Source organism: Engystomops pustulosus, chromosome 4 (genome assembly GCF_040894005.1).
Source record: "Engystomops pustulosus chromosome 4, aEngPut4.maternal, whole genome shotgun sequence".
Lineage (NCBI taxonomy): Eukaryota > Metazoa > Chordata > Amphibia > Anura > Leptodactylidae > Engystomops > Engystomops pustulosus.
In genome coordinates this window covers 59,994,625-60,013,484 of record NC_092414.1, presented here as the reverse complement: position 1 = coordinate 60,013,484, position 18,860 = coordinate 59,994,625, and the positions used below count along the sequence as shown (strand labels likewise).

The window sequence follows — 18,860 nt, the reverse complement described above, 5'->3', positions numbered from 1 at the left end:
ATTATACATGTTGCAGAATGACGTCTAATTGTCTACTAATCAGCCATTTATAGAACAGGAATCATAGTGAATGCGTGGATAAACAGATGTCTCCTGAAGATATAGTGAACATTGATTTAAGAGCTCTTGCATGGGGCTAATATTCAGTATGCTCTCTGTGCTGAGATGGTGAACTAGGAGCATTACACAAATGACTCTATGAGGTTCTCTAGAGACATCTGTGAGAGGTGAAAAGAAACTAAATTATCTGAAATCACTAACATTTATTAAAAGCCAAAAGTCACAGTGTATTGATCTGTAATCTGCTGACCTTGGGATCATGTTCTCCATCAGTCACGTCACTCGGCATTCCAGAGCAATATGAGAAGTAATGATTATGTGAGGAACAGTGACATGTACAGTATACATGACAGAAATATGGCTGTTGCTGAAGAATCATAACTCCATTTGTCAAAAAGTGCATTTGACAGATGATGCCACCTGGAGTATGTGACTTTATATGTGTTATCTAAAACATAGTCTGAGAATAGAATCATTGACCACTCTTCTGCTATGCAGTACCGTCTGCAGCAAGAAACCAAATGGGTCATCATTTTATCACCATTTCCATCAATGCACAGTGGGTACCAATGATTCAAACCTGTCACTTAAAATATATTCATCCAGACTGTTACCCATTACATTTTCCATCTGTACCTATGTTTACAATATTATTTACTGTTTATTTATGATCTATCCATAGAATAGTCCACCCTAATAGTCCACCCTAAGCTTACCTAACAATTACACAGTGGACCACTTAGAATCTGTTCACTAATGGGGTCCAAGGTGTTGCTACCCCACAATCTATTAATGATAATCTAGGTTATGGGTGTCAAACACAAGGCCCGCGGGACACATCTGCCCTACATTTATTAGGCCTAGCTAGGGCTCTCCATCCCTATGCTGCTCTATATGGGAGCACAGAATAGGGAAAGGGTAACCTATACTCGTCTTCCCCTGCTCCTCGAAGCAGCAGTAGTCTTCTTTTTTTTTTATTCCTGTGTCAACTGTGTCTGTACATGTCGGCTCTGAAGCTCTGAAGTCCAAAAATGTGCCAGCTTCAGAGCTAGTGTGAGTTAGATGCTTCCTTGCAGAAGTGGGGAAAGGAGAGTATATGTTTTTGTTTTTTTACACACATCAGGGGAGTGGGGCAGTCTGGCTGCTATGGAGGGTAATCTGGCTGCTATTGGTGGTAAGTTGGCGACAATGGGGGGCACTCTGGCTGCCATGGGAGGGGGGCACTCTAGCCATGGAGGTGTCTCATGTCATTTAACAATATGCTCATCTTTGTGGTTGCCCTCAAAGGGCTGATTGTAATGGTAATGCTTTAAGGCAACCACAGGGCTGATTTTTCCACCGGGGAAAATGTGAACTAACTGGTTACCTGCTAAATAATATATAATATCCCACCTCTTCACAGGTGCCATTGTTCTAAGACGATTATCTTTAATGTTAGGGCTGATTGGTGTATATCAGTATATTATTTCCATATATTCAATCAGGATCTGTATAATCTGCCATTTACAAGTTAGAATTTACTGTTTAAAACAGATGCAACGCTGAGCAGCTAAGAAACACACATTTAGAGATACTTCTGTAAGGTGGTCTTCTGACACTGAGACCTTAGCATTTCAGTTCAGCATCTTCTTCACTTCTATGAGGAACAAGGATGTATGTAAATTATTTAAATTGTCTATTGATTGATTCAAATATTGATTAATAGGATAGCATGAAACACCTCCTCTATTTGTAACTAGATGTCATGTAATAGATGACTGTAGGTATACTGCATGGGTGCTTGGGCTATTGTGTGTGTATACTTCCGATCACATGGAAATATATGTCTTATGAATATGTTCAACTACCGATGGTCAAAGAGTCTAGAAAGAGTCTAAAAACAATGGTGCATGCGCCACAAATGAAAATCTCCTTTTAGGAGAGGCTCAGCTCAGCAGAGTATAGTCTAATAGACTTGGTAGCATTACAGCTTTTACATTGAATGGTTTTATTTTACATATTGCATCTTCTAAAGAACTTCCTTACAAATAAAGAATATTATATGCTACAGTCAGTGCAAGGGCCAGTTCACATCTCTTTTAGGCTACTTTCACACAAACGTATGGGGGAAATATATACGTCCCCCATAGTTGTCTATGGCGCCTGGGCTTGGTACGGTAATCACAGCGTTTGCCACAAAACAGATAGAACATGCTCTATCTTTTGGCCATAAGCACAGGTATACGCCACTATTCTCTATGGAGAGGGGAGGGGTGAGCAACGCTTTCTTCTCTCCCTCTCCAGTGCGCCCAATTGTTTTCTCTTTGAAGCCTTTGAACCCTCCACATCAGACTTAGATGATGCCCCAGATCCCCCAAACAGACTATGACTGAGGTCACTGACCTCCCAAGACCAGACTATAAATGATGCCCCACACCCACCAGACCACACTATTGCTCACACTCCAGAACCCGAAACCAGACTATGAATAAGGCCTTAGTCCTTCCCAGATCACACTATGGCTGACACCCAAAACTCCCCAGATGGCTGACACCCAAAACTCCCCAGACTATAACTATGGCTGATAATGCTGACCTCCCCAGACCAGATTATGGCTGACACAGCAACCAGCTCAATCCTGACTATAGCTGACACTGATGATCCAATATGATTGCAGTATTAGATAAAATTGCAACTTTTAAAAAAAATTATTTATTTTCATGGGGGATAACGTTCATGTGCACACAGTGCCATGGGGATGGGCAGGGTTCTTCCCAGCCACTGTGCAAGGTCATGTGACCAATCCTGACTGACACTGCTCCGGTCACATTACCTTCAATTGGGGCCAAAAGCTGCAGCAAGTGCCCCCGAGTTTTTTTGAGGAGTAAAACTGCCTGTACACGTGTCATAGATGTTTGTACAGATGTTAATGTGACCTCTGGGTGCATCCAACTTGCATCACACCTCCAGCCCAAATGCTGAGCATTTGGAACTGAAATCAGCATGAGTTGGGTGTATCACACTCACTAGTGCGTAGGGGGTCTCAGGCTTCAGTGAAAAATCACTGAAGCCAGGAAGAGAAAAAAAAGATCTATATGTGTCCATAAGCCCAAAATGAATAAATCACTGATGTGAAAAAAAAAAACGCCAATGTCAGTACTCCCTAACTCTAAGTCCAATTCTAAGGTTAAATTCAAACACACGTATGGGAGGGCGTATATACGGCTGACATATATACGGCGTATTTACGTTCCCCATAACCGGCAATGAGTGCATGGTGCCATACGGTGTAGCACACCTGCGGCACCGTACCGCTCTGTAGCCGGGAGAAAGATAGGACATATCCTATCTTTTGCCAGAATACGGCGCTGTGCGCAATATATTACTATAAAGAGGGGCGGGGGTGAGCAGCCGCTTCCTCCTCTCCCCGGTGCCGACATTAGGATACATTTACACAGACGTGTGCCCGCTATACCTTACTGTAATGTAATGAAAACCATAACTGTAATGAAAAACATAAGTAAATTAACAAAACCAGAAAGGAATTGAATGTTGAATGCTTTGTTCATCTCTAATGGCGACCTTCTCATAGAATTAAAATGTCTATTGTCAACCATGTATCTCGTTTATGTACCGTGGGCACGGAGCTGGTTTCAATCATATGAATGTACAGTGGTCATGTGAGGTCATGAGAATACAGGGAGGATTTACATGTGAATGAATGAAATGTAGAGGGACAGATAAGGGATATATATGAGATGCATATATATATATATATATATATATATATATATATATACACACATATATACACGTCTCAGTGGGAGGGATAAAGCTCTGTGTCTGGCCGGATTACCTCAGGTGACTGCTGCAGTGAGTCTGTGTCTGCAACCTGCATAATAACTAACAACCTGCAATATATGGATCCTTGAATCTCCTATCATGTCACACAGCAGCGGAGAATTGTTCCTGTAAATGTATATGGAGCTGTGTGACAGCTGCTGGGCACCTATAGCAATGCCGCCCTGGCAGCACCAGCCTGACATGTGTATGACTAATTCATGAACTTTCCTGCAGGAGAAGGACGAGGATGCTCTTGTCTTTGTGGCCGGCCAATGATTAATATTACTCTGCCCAATGAAGCAAAGATGACAGAAATAATGAAGTATCTCATTAGGCTCCTTACAAGAAGGTCAAATGTGGGTTGGGTTCCGGGGGACACTGCCTTAAGAGCTTGTTGTCAAAATGCAAGGTCATCCTTCCCCCACTCTGAGCACAACCCACCCCCATTTCTGGCTTCCATGCAGGGGGAGGCGCCTTCCTCTGCAATAGTCACTGTTGATGTTTTGTGAAGGAGGCTGGAGGCAGCTGATCACTATCAATCAATGCAGAGCCCCGGCTAGTGATAAGCAGGAGGGGAGGGACTCTTCCCACTCCTCAGCCTCATTACACTTCCACACTCTGCAGCAGGCAGCACAGCACCGGATTTCACCGGGAATCACGGCTGCACATCCAGGTTAGTGATCCATCAGCGGAGCATGCATGGCCTTTAAGACTCCGACAAAGGTGGCCTTAAATGGCAAACTCTCCATAAGAAGAATAGTTTCTATCCACACACAGGCAGCTCTGATCATAGGAGTGAATGGAGAAAGGGGATAGGAGAGCAGTGTGTAGTGCTGAACGGACAGCTCCTTAGGCACCATTCACATCAATGGGAGGAAACTAAGTTCACTCCTCCGCTAGTCTCTAACTAATACTGCTATACAGCCCTCTGTCTTTAGTATACTAGGAAAACCGAATACCTTATGGCAACTCAGTAGATTTACCATGTACAATCACACATCATCATTGCGACTTATAACTTATGGCATATTTGTTGAGATATTTATTGTTTATTAACACTACATTGTTACATTGTGATACATGATTATCTCTCAACATTAATAATAATAATTTATATTGTGCCATCATATTCCGTAGCATTGTATTTAATTGTTCCCAATATATTACATGTCCAATACATTGGACAACCTATAATTGCCATTACCTATAGTGTGAATCAGGTGTAATTATTATGTTCACATGTATTATTATGTCCATATAAATGTAAGATGCTGTTTATGGTATCATGTGGTTTACATTAGAGTTTCAGGTGACACTAGAGACTATTCTGAGTAAGTAGTAGCAGCAATAAATCAAATGACACACAAGATAATAACTATTTTCAGATATATTTTGATTATTATAGATTATTCTGATATTAAGTGCAGTGTAACATTGGATAGGAATGATTCCCTACATCACTCCAGTAATCTGATGTTGTTACTGGCTCCCATCTATGACCATAAAACTTTCAGTACGAGGGACGCTAATATCTTTTGTGAGTCCTGTGATGTGTCTGGAGGGAAAGGCAGGTGGAAGACTAGACATTAGCCTGTGCCATATACACACAGACAGATGGTACGTAGCAATTCCCAAATATGCAGAGTGTGACGGTGAAGGTAGAGATATGTTAAATGAGTAAATCATTCCACATGAAACATTTTTATACTTAATAAAAATCAAGGCAGTTACCAAACCGCAAATGCCCAATGAATAGAGGATACATGTGTGACATGGAATAACCCCTTTAAAAAGCCAGATGACTTCATGGTTCTTATCTATAGATATAAGCAGAAGTAGTATGTGTACTTGTCATATATGACTGAGCCCCTGTGACCAGTTTTTGAGCTGTAAAACAGGCAATGTTATTTTATACAATTATAAAAATGGGTCTATAATGGCTTTTTGAATATAGATATTACAATTCTCTATACTTTGTGGTGTGGCATTACTATTCAGGATGAATGTGAAAGAGCAATCTATGTCCATAAATGTGATATTATATGGAGACCAATGCACAGAGTACATGGTAAAGGAGCAACATATTTATTGTGTATCAATAAAGTCAGGGGGCAATAGGTAGGCGGACCCACTGTCTCCCTAAAGTCCATTCTTACCATCTTGTAGATTTTATGTAATTAAAATTGTAATGTTATTGCTTACCGTTATTAATAGATTATAAAACAAACATAAGGATGGTGTTCTATAATAAGATAATGGATAATAAGGGGCCACAAACTGCATCTACACAAAGGTCCTGCCACTGAATAAATCTGAAGATGTATAAATACTTGTGGCAGTGTTCATGTCTCTACATATAATCCATAGTGTCCTATCTGCAGGCAGACATGAGGAACAGAGCTATTTTTTATATAGTGTCCTATTTGCAGGCAACATTTTATAGATCAGGTGGAGCTGAGCAGATAGTGTTTTATGTCCTATCTGAAGGAAGCATGCTATAGAGCCCGGAGGAGCTGAGCAGATTGTACATAGTGTCCTATCTGCAGGCAGGCAGTGTGCTATAGAGCAGGAGGAGCTGAGCTGATTGTACATAGTGTCCTATCTGCAGGCAGGTAGTGTGCTATAGAGCCCGGAGGAGCTGAGCAGATTGTACATAGTGTTCTATCTGCAGGCAGGCAGTGTGTTATAAAGCAGGAGGAGCTGAGCTGATTGTACATAGTGTCCTATCTGCAGGCAGGCAGTGTGTTATAGAGCAGGAGGAGCTGAGCTGATTGTACATAGGCTTTACAGTTTACATAGATTTCCTCCTCATTGTGCTATTTTTTTTTTGCATCCAGTGGGGATTCCGAGTTCACACAATTTTTCCAGAAGAATAATAATACTCCTCTTACCATTTTTGGGAAGTATTTTCAGTAATGGAAATACTCGATTGGAGTTTAAAATTGTAGTAGATGGCTATTTATATACCTCCCCAGATCAGGCAGTGGTGGACAATGCATTTTTCTGCTTTTATTTATTACTTTAAAATCTTAACTGGGGCAAGGGTTATCATGGAGCACATTATCTGTTATATTCATATAGCAGTAATCGAATGGAAACAGCTCATTAGATGAGTGCTACAAGTGATCAGTATACATAGACATATCTTCCCTGGATGCCTATTAACCTCGTCTGCTCCAGGTCTCCTGATTATGTCATCACTGACGTCACTGGTCACCCGCGGTTAGTGTGCACATTGCTGAGATAGGGGATTGATTGCATTGGCCCTCTGCAAAATCAAAGGTTTAAGCTGTCTATGCTATTTAGTTTAAAGAGTGAGTTTTACAAAAGTGCTCTCCCCCCCCCCAAAAACATATGGGGGCACATTTACTAAGAGCCGTGCGCTAGTTTTCTGTCATACTTTTATCACAGCGAATAATCGGAGCTGTGTAATACTAACAGCATTTGTGCCTGCGTCTCCATCACATGACCATGGACAGACTTCTATCCACTGGAAGTAATCATAGAGTTTTTCAAAAGAAAGACAGCAAGCAGAGATCTTGAAAACAGTGATGAATCGATAAAGAAAGTATATTGGAAAAATGTAAAACTTTCCCTTAAACAAGCCATTTCAATTATTTGCTGAAAGTGGAAAGCCCCTTATTAACTTTGTTAATGGGACCTAATACTATATACACAAATGCATGCAATACATATACAATATATGTATATTATATACAATATACAACAGATATGACACACACACAGATACATACATGTGCCCAATACATATGACTAATAGTGCACACTATACACTTATTCCCTGTTGTGGAGGTAGAAATCTTCTCAATAAATCCTAACTACCTCCTAGAATATCAGTGAAGGGGTCTGGACATCAGAGCCAGTAACAGAGGAGGAGGCTGCCAGGGGAAGGAAGAGGTTGGAAGGGGAAGCACAGTGTCTGCTCTCCCTACTGTGAAATCCCTACAGGCATGAGAGATGGCGGCCCCTCCCCCACCCTCAAAGACTCAACGGCTGCAAGAGAGGGAGAGGCACAGCTCTCTTTAGCATTGCATGAGGCTCCCACTCGACAGATGTGGTGTTTGGTCATCAGTGCTAGCATCAGTGCTATCTGCAAGACTGCGATTTATGTGCTTGAGGCTTTTTTATAGAATAAAATTACTTGTACAAGCGTTACTGCGACCTATGCAGGAAGTGCTGCTTATTTTTCTATTGTTGAAGGCCCTGTTGCCTGGGCTTTTTAAGTACCCACTATCACTATCACTGTTTTGAGTTTACATGTGTATATATACTGGCTGCGCCAGTGTTCTGGGGCACGTTGCACATTAATTATGAAGCGTTTATTCATAAACCATTCATAAACACATTGGGGCAGATTTACTTACCCGGCCCATTCGCGATCCAGCGGCGCGTTCTCTGCGCTGGATTCGGGTCCGGCCGGGATTTATGATGGTAGTTCCTCCGCCGTCCACCAGGTGGCGCTGCTGCGTTGAAGTCCGCTGGAATGCCTCGAAATACACCGGCCTATCCTGGATGAAGGTGAGTGAAATTTTCGTGACACAATTTTTTTTTTAAATGCGGCGGTTTTTCCGAATCCGTTGGGTTTTCGTTCGGCCACGCCCCCCGATTTCCGTGGCGTGCATGCCGGCGCCGATGCGCCACAATCCGATCGCATGCGCCAGAATCCCGGGGCAATTCAGGTACAATCGGCGCAAATCGGAAATATTTGGGTAACACGTCAGGAAACCGCGAATCGGGCCCTTAGTAAATGACCCCCATTATGTCAGAAGTCTGGACATAATTTTGGCCCACACCATTAAACTGAGTGCACCAGAAGAAAACCGTGTGCCAGTTTTCAATAACCTGTCACACTCTGCACATTAGTGAGACAAACTTAGAAATATATATAATGTTAATATTGTTGTTAATAATGGATGTTCTTTATTTCACTTCATATAGCCTACAGCCATATATTTAGTAACCTAAACATTTCCTAGAAACTAGATCTGTTTCTGGCTATTTGTTTTGCTGTACTGTATGTTGGAGGCAGATAAAGAGCAAAGTATTTGTACAATGGACACTGAGTCCACTGTGTGGACACACAAATATTGACTTAGTGATAGTTAGTAATACGGGTGAAGACAACATGTTCCATGCTTGTTCCAGCAGTTTGACACATTGGTATTGATTGGTAGTATCTGAAAGGGTTTTTAATATACAGGATATGAGAAGAAAAAGAAATGTCTAACTAGAATATTGAATATGTCCAACTTTTCAGAATAATTTATATTCCCAATCTCTAGTCATAATGTGATATAAAGTATGTGTGTGCCAGAAAGGCATGTCTTTGCTGTGAGGGGCAGCCTGTTTTTGCTTACATGTTGTGATATTTATGCCACTACTAACCAATCACCTGCTATGGACGCCAAGGTTCAGGGGGACAGGGACTCAATAGTGATAACTGAAGGATACATAACATGACTGTGTGTATGTGCTTCTTCTGCAGTTCTCCTCTTCCAACATAAATATCTGTTTGGGAAGTCATATATTTAACATTGTAGTCACAGTTAACCACCTAGGTAAACTGAAACTGCACTTAGTGTCTCAAGAGGATTTCAGGCTTAAATTCTACTAATTATCTATCCATAGGTCATTTAACGAGGCACACATCATATGGGAGGTCATTGTGCTAGCACAGGGGACACAATGATGCCACATAACCTTGTCACCTGCATTGAACCTCGAAGGCCAAGTACAAGAAGAACTCTGACCTCCACCATAAAGAGGCTGAAGCCTCTAGACATATCCAATGGGTGGGGCCAGCATCAAGCGTTGGTGCATAGAGCTGCCCCATTGTATATGAGCTCCTTGAGGCTGCAAACAGGCAGTGTTGTGCATTTCAGTCTGTAGAAGGGGAACCAACCACAATTTATGTATTGGGCCCAGGCTTTCCTAGTTATACCATTAGTGAAAGGAGGTGTATGACCCTAGGCACTAGACCATGCTTGGGGCGGTGTGCTGCCAACAAGCATAGTCCTATAAACTTGGATACTTTGGGAAAATGCAGCTGTTTCAAATCAACTGTTGTGTAGGGGCACAGAGTGTCAGATGCCACCGATCTGATATGGAGGACCCATTCTAACAATAATCAACTCCTTTTGAATAACTGATATATTTTTGCATATTGAAATATATACAGGGAGTCCCCGGGTTTGGTGCAAGATAGGCTCTGTAGGTTTGTTCTTAAGTTGAATTTGTATATAATTAGGAACTGTATATTATATAATTGTAACTCCAGACAAATTGGATAGTAACTCTGTGACAATTGGATTTTAAAAATGTTCAGTTGTCATAAGAACCAGGATTAACAATAAATGGCAGACACCTTTGATAACTGTTACAGCTGTTTATTGTAGCCTAGGGCTAAAGTACAGTTAATTACCAATATCCAGAGGTCCGTTTGTAACTAGGGGTCGTCTGTAAGTCGGGTGTAAAGTAGGGGACCGCCTGTATATGTGACAGATGTTAATATGCTTAATCTTTCTGGCATTCTTTAATCTTTAGGGTTTTCTTGCCTATGATAACTTGCCCTGTGATGGCACCACCTTGAACAGTACTGGGCTGTCTGCTGCAGATATCAAAGTGTTATGTTGAAGACTGTGTCCTTCAGCAGCAGGAAATGAAAGACTGGGGATTTCGTTTAAAGTAAAAGCAAATAGACTTCCTTATCATAAAAGGGCAGGCAGATCTGAGGGATTCAGCACATTTGCTTATTCATAGAAGATGTGTTTTGGTCAAAAATGTCCTTAATAATAATTGAGACTAGAGATGAGCGAGCACTAAAATGCTCGGGTACTCGTTATTCGAGACGAACTTTTCCTGATGCTCGAGTGCTCGTCTCAAATAACGAGCCCCATTGAAGTCAATGGGAGACTCGAGCATTTTTCAAAGGGACCATGGTTCGGGAATAAAATGTGTTATTTAATTGAAAAAGAATGTCTTCTCATAAGTTAGCAGATGTATGCAAACATCTGCAATCTATTCTTCACTGTTCCGCGCGTATATTATCTCCCGACAAGTTAGCAGATGTGAAGAACAGTGAAGAATAGAATAAAAACAGTGAACACAGTGAACACGGGATCATTTAAGTGAAAAATGCAGTGAAAAACACAGTGAAGAATAGATTGCAGATGTTCGGCACATCTGCTTACTTGTCGGGAGATACGCTGTCCCGGGATCCGCTCCTCTTCTTCCACTGAGGTCTCCCCGATCTCTCTGCCCTTCCCGATGTGGGCCATATGTGGACCATACTAGGGTTCCACGTCCATGAATGTCTGACATTTCAGGAAACAAAGTAATGCCTCCGTGCTAAACGCCACTATCTCATTGTGGTCGGAGATTTTGCCGAGGCATCAATGAAGCTACCCGCTGGTTTTGTTGTCTACATGATTTACAGCCTCGGATAGTTAAATGGGAAAACGTTTCAGGGAGAACCTCTTGTCCCTTCGTGAATATCCACGGACGCTTGTGATGGTGAGCTCGCAATCTTTTAGAGTTTATTCTTCTACTCAAGCAGTCAACAGCTTCAGCTCTGTATCCTCCATCAAGCAGCTGCCACACGAGTATCCAAGGACGCTTGTGCCCTTGGTTACCCACAAAATCTTTATAGCTTTTCTTTCTTCTAGCACAGGCAGCGGCTTCAGCACTGTATCCTCCTGCAAGCTGCTGCCATATGCGATCGCGGGTAAACATGATGTTACCAGCGCAAGCGTCCTTGGATACCCGCGATCACTTGCAGGAGGATACAGCGCTAAAGCCACTGTCTGTGCTAAAGAAAGAAAAGCTATAAAGATTGCCCCTCAGTACTGTCACTTCTTTGTTAAAGCGCAGCAGCTACAGTATTCCTCTGCAAGCCGCTGCCTCTGTTAATTATTGCAGCATCTTCATTATGCTCCTGAAAGCCGCTGCTATGTGCGATCCCAGGTATCCAAGGACGCGTGCGCGATATATCTAGCACAAGTGTTACTCTCTATCTATACTATCTTCGGCTTATCTTTATCTACCTTATCCTCTACCCATCTTTGAATAGGCTCCCGCCACCAGTTGCAGGTGGGATTCATTTATATGTGCTGCTCCCCGATGTCTTTGTGCTGCTCCCCGACATCTCTGTGCTGCTCCCCGGTGTCTCTGTCCTGCTCCCCGATGTCTCTGTCCTGCTCCCCGATGTCTCTGTCCTGCTCCCCGATGTCTCTGTCCTGTTCCCCGATGTCTCTGTCCTGTTCCCCGTGTTCTTCAATGTGTTCTTCACATAGTATTTTGTTCGCACCGTTCCGCGCGTATCTCCCGACAAGTAAGCAGATGTGCCGAACATCTGTAATCTATTCTTCACTGTGTTTTTCGCTGTGTTTTTCACTTAAATGATCCTGTGTTCACTGTGTTCACTGTTTTTATTCTATTCTTCACTGTTCTTCACTGTGTTTTTTTAATTAAATGCTCGATCTCGAGCAGGGGAGATACTCGTCCGAGCAACGAGCCGTTTCGAGTACCTTAATACTCGAACGAGCATCAAGCTCGGACGAGTATACTCGCTCATCTCTAATTGAGACTGTTTATCTTAAAACAATTTTTACTAAAGATTGAATTTAAACATTAATAATATTATCATTTAAAAAGGGAAAACCAATCACAGTAATAAGATTTGTCTCTTTGAGACAGATTGGATGCTGATTAGAGATGAGCGAACATGCTCGTCCGAGCTTGATGCTCGGTCGAGCATTAGGGTACTCGAAACTGCTCGTTGCTCGGACGAATACTTTGCCCGCTCGAGAAAATGGCAGCTCCCGCCGTTTTGCTTTTTGGCGGCCAGAAACAGAGCCAATCACAAGCCAGGAGACTCTGCACTCCACCCAGCATGACGTGGTACCCTTACACGTCGATAGCAGTGGTTGGCTGGCCAGATCAGGTGACCCTGGGATAGACTAGCCGCTGGCCGCGCTGCTCGGATCATTCTGTCTCTGGATGCCGCTAGGGAGAGAGCTGCTGCTGGTCAGGGAAAGCGTTAGGGTGTTCTATTAGCTTACTGTTAGGCAGGAGTGATTCTCAAAGAACCCAACAGCCCTTCTTAGGGCTACAATAACGTTCTACTTTTTTTATTTTAATTTGCATCTTTTACCATTTTGTGAGGAATTAGCAGGGGGACTTGCTACCGTTGTGTTTAGCTCTTAGTGGCACACATATCCATAGCAAAGACCGAAGTGGGAAAATTCAGTAGGGGTTGGATTTCTATTAGGCAATAACTCAGTGTCATCTCATCTGGCATAGTAGTGTGCTTCCTTTGATACTTGGCTAGAAAATAGCCATAGGAGAATACAAATAGCTTCTTGAAGCCTACAGTAGCGTTCTATATATTTGATTTCTGGTTGATCTGCTGGTGGCTGTAGTTTCTGCAGTGCATGTACTTGCCAATTCTGAGCAATTTGTAGTGAGACTTGCGACCGCTGTGTTCTGCGCTTAGTGGCGCACATATCCATAGCAAAGGCTGAAGTGGGAAAATTCAGTAGGGGTTGGATTTCTATTAGGCAATAACTCAGTGTCATCTCATCTGGCATAGTAGTGTGCTTCCTTTGATACTTGGCTAGAAAATAGCCATAGGAGAATACAAATAGCTTCTTGAAGCCTACAGTAGCGTTCTATATATTTGATTTCTGGTTGATCTGCTGGTGGCTGTAGTTTCTGCAGTGCATGTACTTGCCAATTCTGAGCAATTTGTAGTGAGACTTGCGACCGCTGTGTTCTGCGCTTAGTGGCGCACATATCCATAGCAAAGGCTGAAGTGGGAAAATTCAGTAGGGGTTGGATTTCTATTAGGCAATAACTCAGTGTCATCTCATCTGGCATAGTAGTGTGCTTCCTTTGATACTTGGCTAGAAAATAGCCATAGGAGAATACAAATAGCTTCTTGAAGCCTACAGTAGCGTTCTATATATTTGATTTCTGGTTGATCTGCTGGTGGCTGTAGTTTCTGCAGTGCATGTACTTGCCAATTCTGAGCAATTTGTAGTGAGACTTGCGACCGCTGTGTTCTGCGCTTAGTGGCGCACATATCCATAGCAAAGGCTGAAGTGGGAAAATTCAGTAGGGGTTGGATTTCTATTAGGCAATAACTCAGTGTCATCTCATCTGGCATAGTAGTGTGCTTCCTTTGATACTTGGCTAGAAAATAGCCATAGGAGAATACAAATAGCTTCTTGAAGCCTACAGTAGCGTTCTATATATTTGATTTCTGGTTGATCTGCTGGTGGCTGTAGTTTCTGCAGTGCATGTACTTGCCAATTCTGAGCAATTTGTAGTGAGACTTGCGACCGCTGTGTTCTGCGCTTAGTGGCGCACATATCCATAGCAAAGGCTGAAGTGGGAAAATTCAGTAGGGGTTGGATTTCTATTAGGCAATAACTCAGTGTCATCTCATCTGGCATAGTAGTGTGCTTCCTTTGATACTTGGCTAGAAAATAGCCATAGGAGAATACAAATAGCTTCTTGAAGCCTACAGTAGCGTTCTATATATTTGATTTCTGGTTGATCTGCTGGTGGCTGTAGTTTCTGCAGTGCATGTACTTGCCAATTCTGAGCAATTTGTAGTGAGACTTGCGACCGCTGTGTTCTGCGCTTAGTGGCGCACATATCCATAGCAAAGGCTGAAGTGGGAAAATTCAGTAGGGGTTGGATTTCTATTAGGCAATAACTCAGTGTCATCTCATCTGGCATAGTAGTGTGCTTCCTTTGATACTTGGCTAGAAAATAGCCATAGGAGAATACAAATAGCTTCTTGAAGCCTACAGTAGCGTTCTATATATTTGATTTCTGGTTGATCTGCTGGTGGCTGTAGTTTCTGCAGTGCATGTACTTGCCAATTCTGAGCAATTTGTAGTGAGACTTGCGACCGCTGTGTTCTGCGCTTAGTGGCGCACATATCCATAGCAAAGGCTGAAGTGGGAAAATTCAGTAGGGGTTGGATTTCTATTAGGCAATAACTCAGTGTCATCTCATCTGGCATAGTAGTGTGCTTCCTTTGATACTTGGCTAGAAAATAGCCATAGGAGAATACAAATAGCTTCTTGAAGCCTACAGTAGCGTTCTATATATTTGATTTCTGGTTGATCTGCTGGTGGCTGTAGTTTCTGCAGTGCATGTACTTGCCAATTCTGAGCAATTTGTAGTGAGACTTGCGACCGCTGTGTTCTGCGCTTAGTGGCGCACATATCCATAGCAAAGGCTGAAGTGGCAAAATTCAGTAGGGGTTGGATTTCTATTAGGCAATAACTCAGTGTCATCTCATCTGGCATAGTAGTGTGCTTCCTTTGATACTTGGCTAGAAAATAGCCATAGCAATAGGATAGGATTGTTTGGTTCTAAAAACTCAAAAAAAAACAAAAAACACAAAAAAAAACAAAAAACACAAAAAAAACACACAAAAAAAAAAAAAAAAGTAAAAAAAAAAAAAAAGTTATAACTCTCATTTTAAAAATGTTTAACCCGAGGGCTAGGGGTAGAGGACGAGGGCGGGGACGTGGGCGTCCAACTACTGCAGGGGTCAGAGGCCGTGGTCCTGGGCGGGGTGAGACACCACCTGCTGATGAGGGAGCAGGGGAACGCCGCAGAGCTACACTCCCTAGGTTCATGTCTGAAGTTACTGGGACTCGTGGTAGAGCACTGTTGAGGCCAGAACAGTGCGAACAGGTGATGTCGTGGATTGCTGACAATGCTTCGAGCAATTTGTCCACCACCAGTCAGTCTTCCACGCAGTCCACCCATGTCACCGAAATCCCCACTCCTCCAGCTCCTGCACCTCAGCCTCCTCCCCCCCAGTCTGCCCCCTCCCAGGAAAATTTGCCATTTGAACCGGCATACTCTGAGGAACTGTTTTCTGGACCCTTCCCACAGTCACAAACCACTTGTCCGGTTGCTGCTGAGCAATTTTCCGATGCCCAGGTTTTCCACCAGTCACAGTCTGTGGGTGATGATGACCTTCTTGACGTAGTGGAAGTGTGTAAAGAGGTGTCCGACGATGAGGAGACACGGTTGTCAGACAGTGGGGAAGTTGTTGTCAGGGCAGGAAGTCCGAGGGGGGAGCAGACTGAGGGATCGGAGGATGATGAGGTGACAGACCCAAGCTGGGTTGAGAGGCCGGGTGAACACAGTGCTTCTGAGACGGAGGAGAGTCCTCGACCTGAACAGGTTGGAAGAGGCAGTGGTGGGGCCAGACGGAGAGGCAGGGCCAGAGCTGGTGCATCAGCGCCACTGTCAACTAGTGAAGCTCCCGTGGTGAGGGCTCTTGCGGCGAGGGCTAGATCTTCAGAAGTGTGGAGGTTCTTTAAGGAAACACCGGATGACCGACGGACTGTGGTGTGCAACATTTGCCAAACCAGGCTCAGCAGGGGTTCCACCACTACTAGCTTAACTACCACCAGTATGCGCAGGCATATGAATGCTAAGCACCCCACTCAGTGGCAACAAGCCCGTTCACCTCCGGCCGTGCACACCACTGCTCCTTCCCCTGTGTCAGCTGCTAGTCAGCCCCCTGCCCAGGACCCTGGCCCAAAAACCCCATCGTCGCCTCCACGATCCTCCACAGCATCCACCAGCGTTCAGCTCTCCATACCCCAGACGCTGGAGCGGAAACGCAAATATAGTGCAACCCACCCGCACGCCCAAGCCCTTAATGTGCACATCTCCAGATTGCTTAGCCTGGAGATGCTGCCCTATAGGCTAGTAGAGACCGAGGCCTTTCGCAACCTCATGGCGGCGGCCGCCCCTCGGTATTCGGTCCCCAGCCGCCACTACTTTTCCCGATGTGCCGTCCCAGCCCTGCACCAGCACGTGTCAGACAACATCATCCGTGCCCTGACCAACGCCGTTTCTGACAAGGTCCACCTGACCACGGACACGTGGACGAGTGCTGCCGGGCAGGGCCACTATATATCGCTGACGGCACATTGGGTTAACTTGGTGGAGGCTGGGACCGAGACTGACCCTGGGGCTGCTCATATACTGCCGACGCCGAGGATTGCGGGGCCTACCTCGGTCCAGGTGTTTCAGGCCTACTATGCCTCCTCCTCCTCCCACCCCTCCTCCACCTCCTCCTCCGAACTACCATCCGTGGGCACGGCGCCATCAGTCGGTAGCTCTAGGCACAGCAGCAGTGCCGTCGCTAAGCGACAGCAGGCGGTGCTCAAACTGCTGAGCCTAGGCGACAAAAGGCACACCGCCCAAGAGCTATTACAGGGCATCACGGCGCAGACTGATCTGTGGCTGGCACCGCTGAACCTCAAGCCGGGAATGGTTGTGTGTGACAACGGCCGTAACCTGGTGGCGGCTCTGCAACTCGGCAGACTGACACATGTGCCATGCCTGGCCCATGTGTTAAATCTGATAGTGCAGCGTTTCCTCAAGACATACCCCAATCTGTCTGATTTGCTCACGAAGGTGCGCCGCATCTGTGCGCATTTCAGGAAGTCCAGCCCAGATGCTGCCACTCTCAGGGCAGCGCAGCGCCGCCTCCAACTGCCCGCTCACCGACTGTTGTGCGACGTGCCCACGAGGTGGAATTCAACACTGACCATGTTATCCAGAGTTTACCAGCAGCGCAGAGCGATTGTAGACTGCCAGATGTCAACTTCCACCAGAACTGGTAGTCAGGTCAGTCAGCTTCCTCAAGTCTACAATGAGGAGTGGACGTGGATGTCTGATATCTGTCAGGTGCTGAGTAACTTTGAGGAGTCAACACAGATGGTCAGTGGCGATGCCGCCATCATCAGCCTCACCATCCCGCTGCTTGGCCTGTTGAAAAACTCTCTGGTCAGCATGAAGTCGGAAGCTTTGCGCTCGTCACAAGAGACGGGGGAAGAATATTCCCTTGTTGATAGCCAAAGCACCCTGAGGTCTGTTTCTCAGCGCATATCGGAGGAGGTGGAGGTGGAGGAGGATGAGGAGGAAGAGGAGGAGAATGTTGGCGAGACACAAGAGGGGACCATTGTTGAGTCCTTCACTGTTCAGCGTGTATGGGCAGAAGAAGAGGAGTTGGAGGAGTTGGAGGAGGAGGAAATGGACAGTCAGGCCAGTGAGGGGAGTGAATTCTTACGCGTTGGTACTCTGGCGCATATGGCAGATTTCATGCTAGGCTGCCTATCCCGTGACCCTCGCGTTCAAAGAATTTATTCCAGCACCGATTACTGGGTGTTCACTCTCCTGGACCCACGGTACAAGCAAAATCTTGCCACTCTCATCCCTGCAGAGGAAAGGAGTGTGAGAATGCATGAATACCAGCAGGCCCTGGTGCACAAGCTGAAACAGTATTTCCCTTCTGACAGCGCTAGCGGCAGAGTGCGTAGTTCTGCGGGACAAGTAGCGAGGGAGAGTAGGCGAGCAGGCAGCTTGTCCAGCACTGGCAAGGGTACGCTTTACAAGGCTTTTGCCAGCTTTATGTCACCCCAGCAAGACACTGTCACCTGTCCCCAGTCTCGGCAGAGTAGGGCTGATCTTTACAGAAAGATGGTGAGGGAGTACGTAGCTGACCATACCATCGTCCTAAATGATCACACAGCTCCCTACAACTACTGGGTTTCAAAGCTGGACATGTGGCACGAACTGGCGCTGTACGCCTTGGAGGTTCTTGCCTGCCCTGCCGCTAGCGTCTTGTCCGAGCGGGTTTTCAGTGCAGCTGGTGGCATCATCACCGATAAGCGTACACGCCTGTCGACTGACAGCGCTGACAGGCTGACGCTTATTAAAATGAATAAAGGCTGGATTTCTCAGAATTTCCAATCTCCACCAGGTGAAGGAAGCTCAACCTGAATAATTGATCCACTCCTCCTCCTCCTCCTCATTTTCCTCCTTCTCCTCCTCTTTGTACAGTAAAGCAGAGGAAAATGGCTATTTTTTGACAGGGCCCACTGGCTCTTGCTATACTTCATGCATTTAAT

At 44.7% G+C, this 18,860-nt stretch overlaps 1 protein-coding gene across 3 annotated transcripts in view; it reads left to right on the top strand.

Annotated features, from left to right (window-relative positions):
• Positions 1-18,860, top strand: part of CPLX2 (complexin 2) — a 124,014-nt gene that overhangs the window by 53,568 nt on the left and 51,586 nt on the right. The window contains exon 1 of one of the 3 annotated variants that reach the window (XM_072146048.1): positions 4,389-4,555. The exons of the other annotated variants lie outside the window; for them this stretch is intronic. The gene's annotated coding sequence lies outside the window, so the exon portion shown is untranslated. Of the gene's footprint in view, positions 1-4,388; positions 4,556-18,860 lie in introns of those variants that run through there. 3 annotated transcript variants of the gene reach the window in all.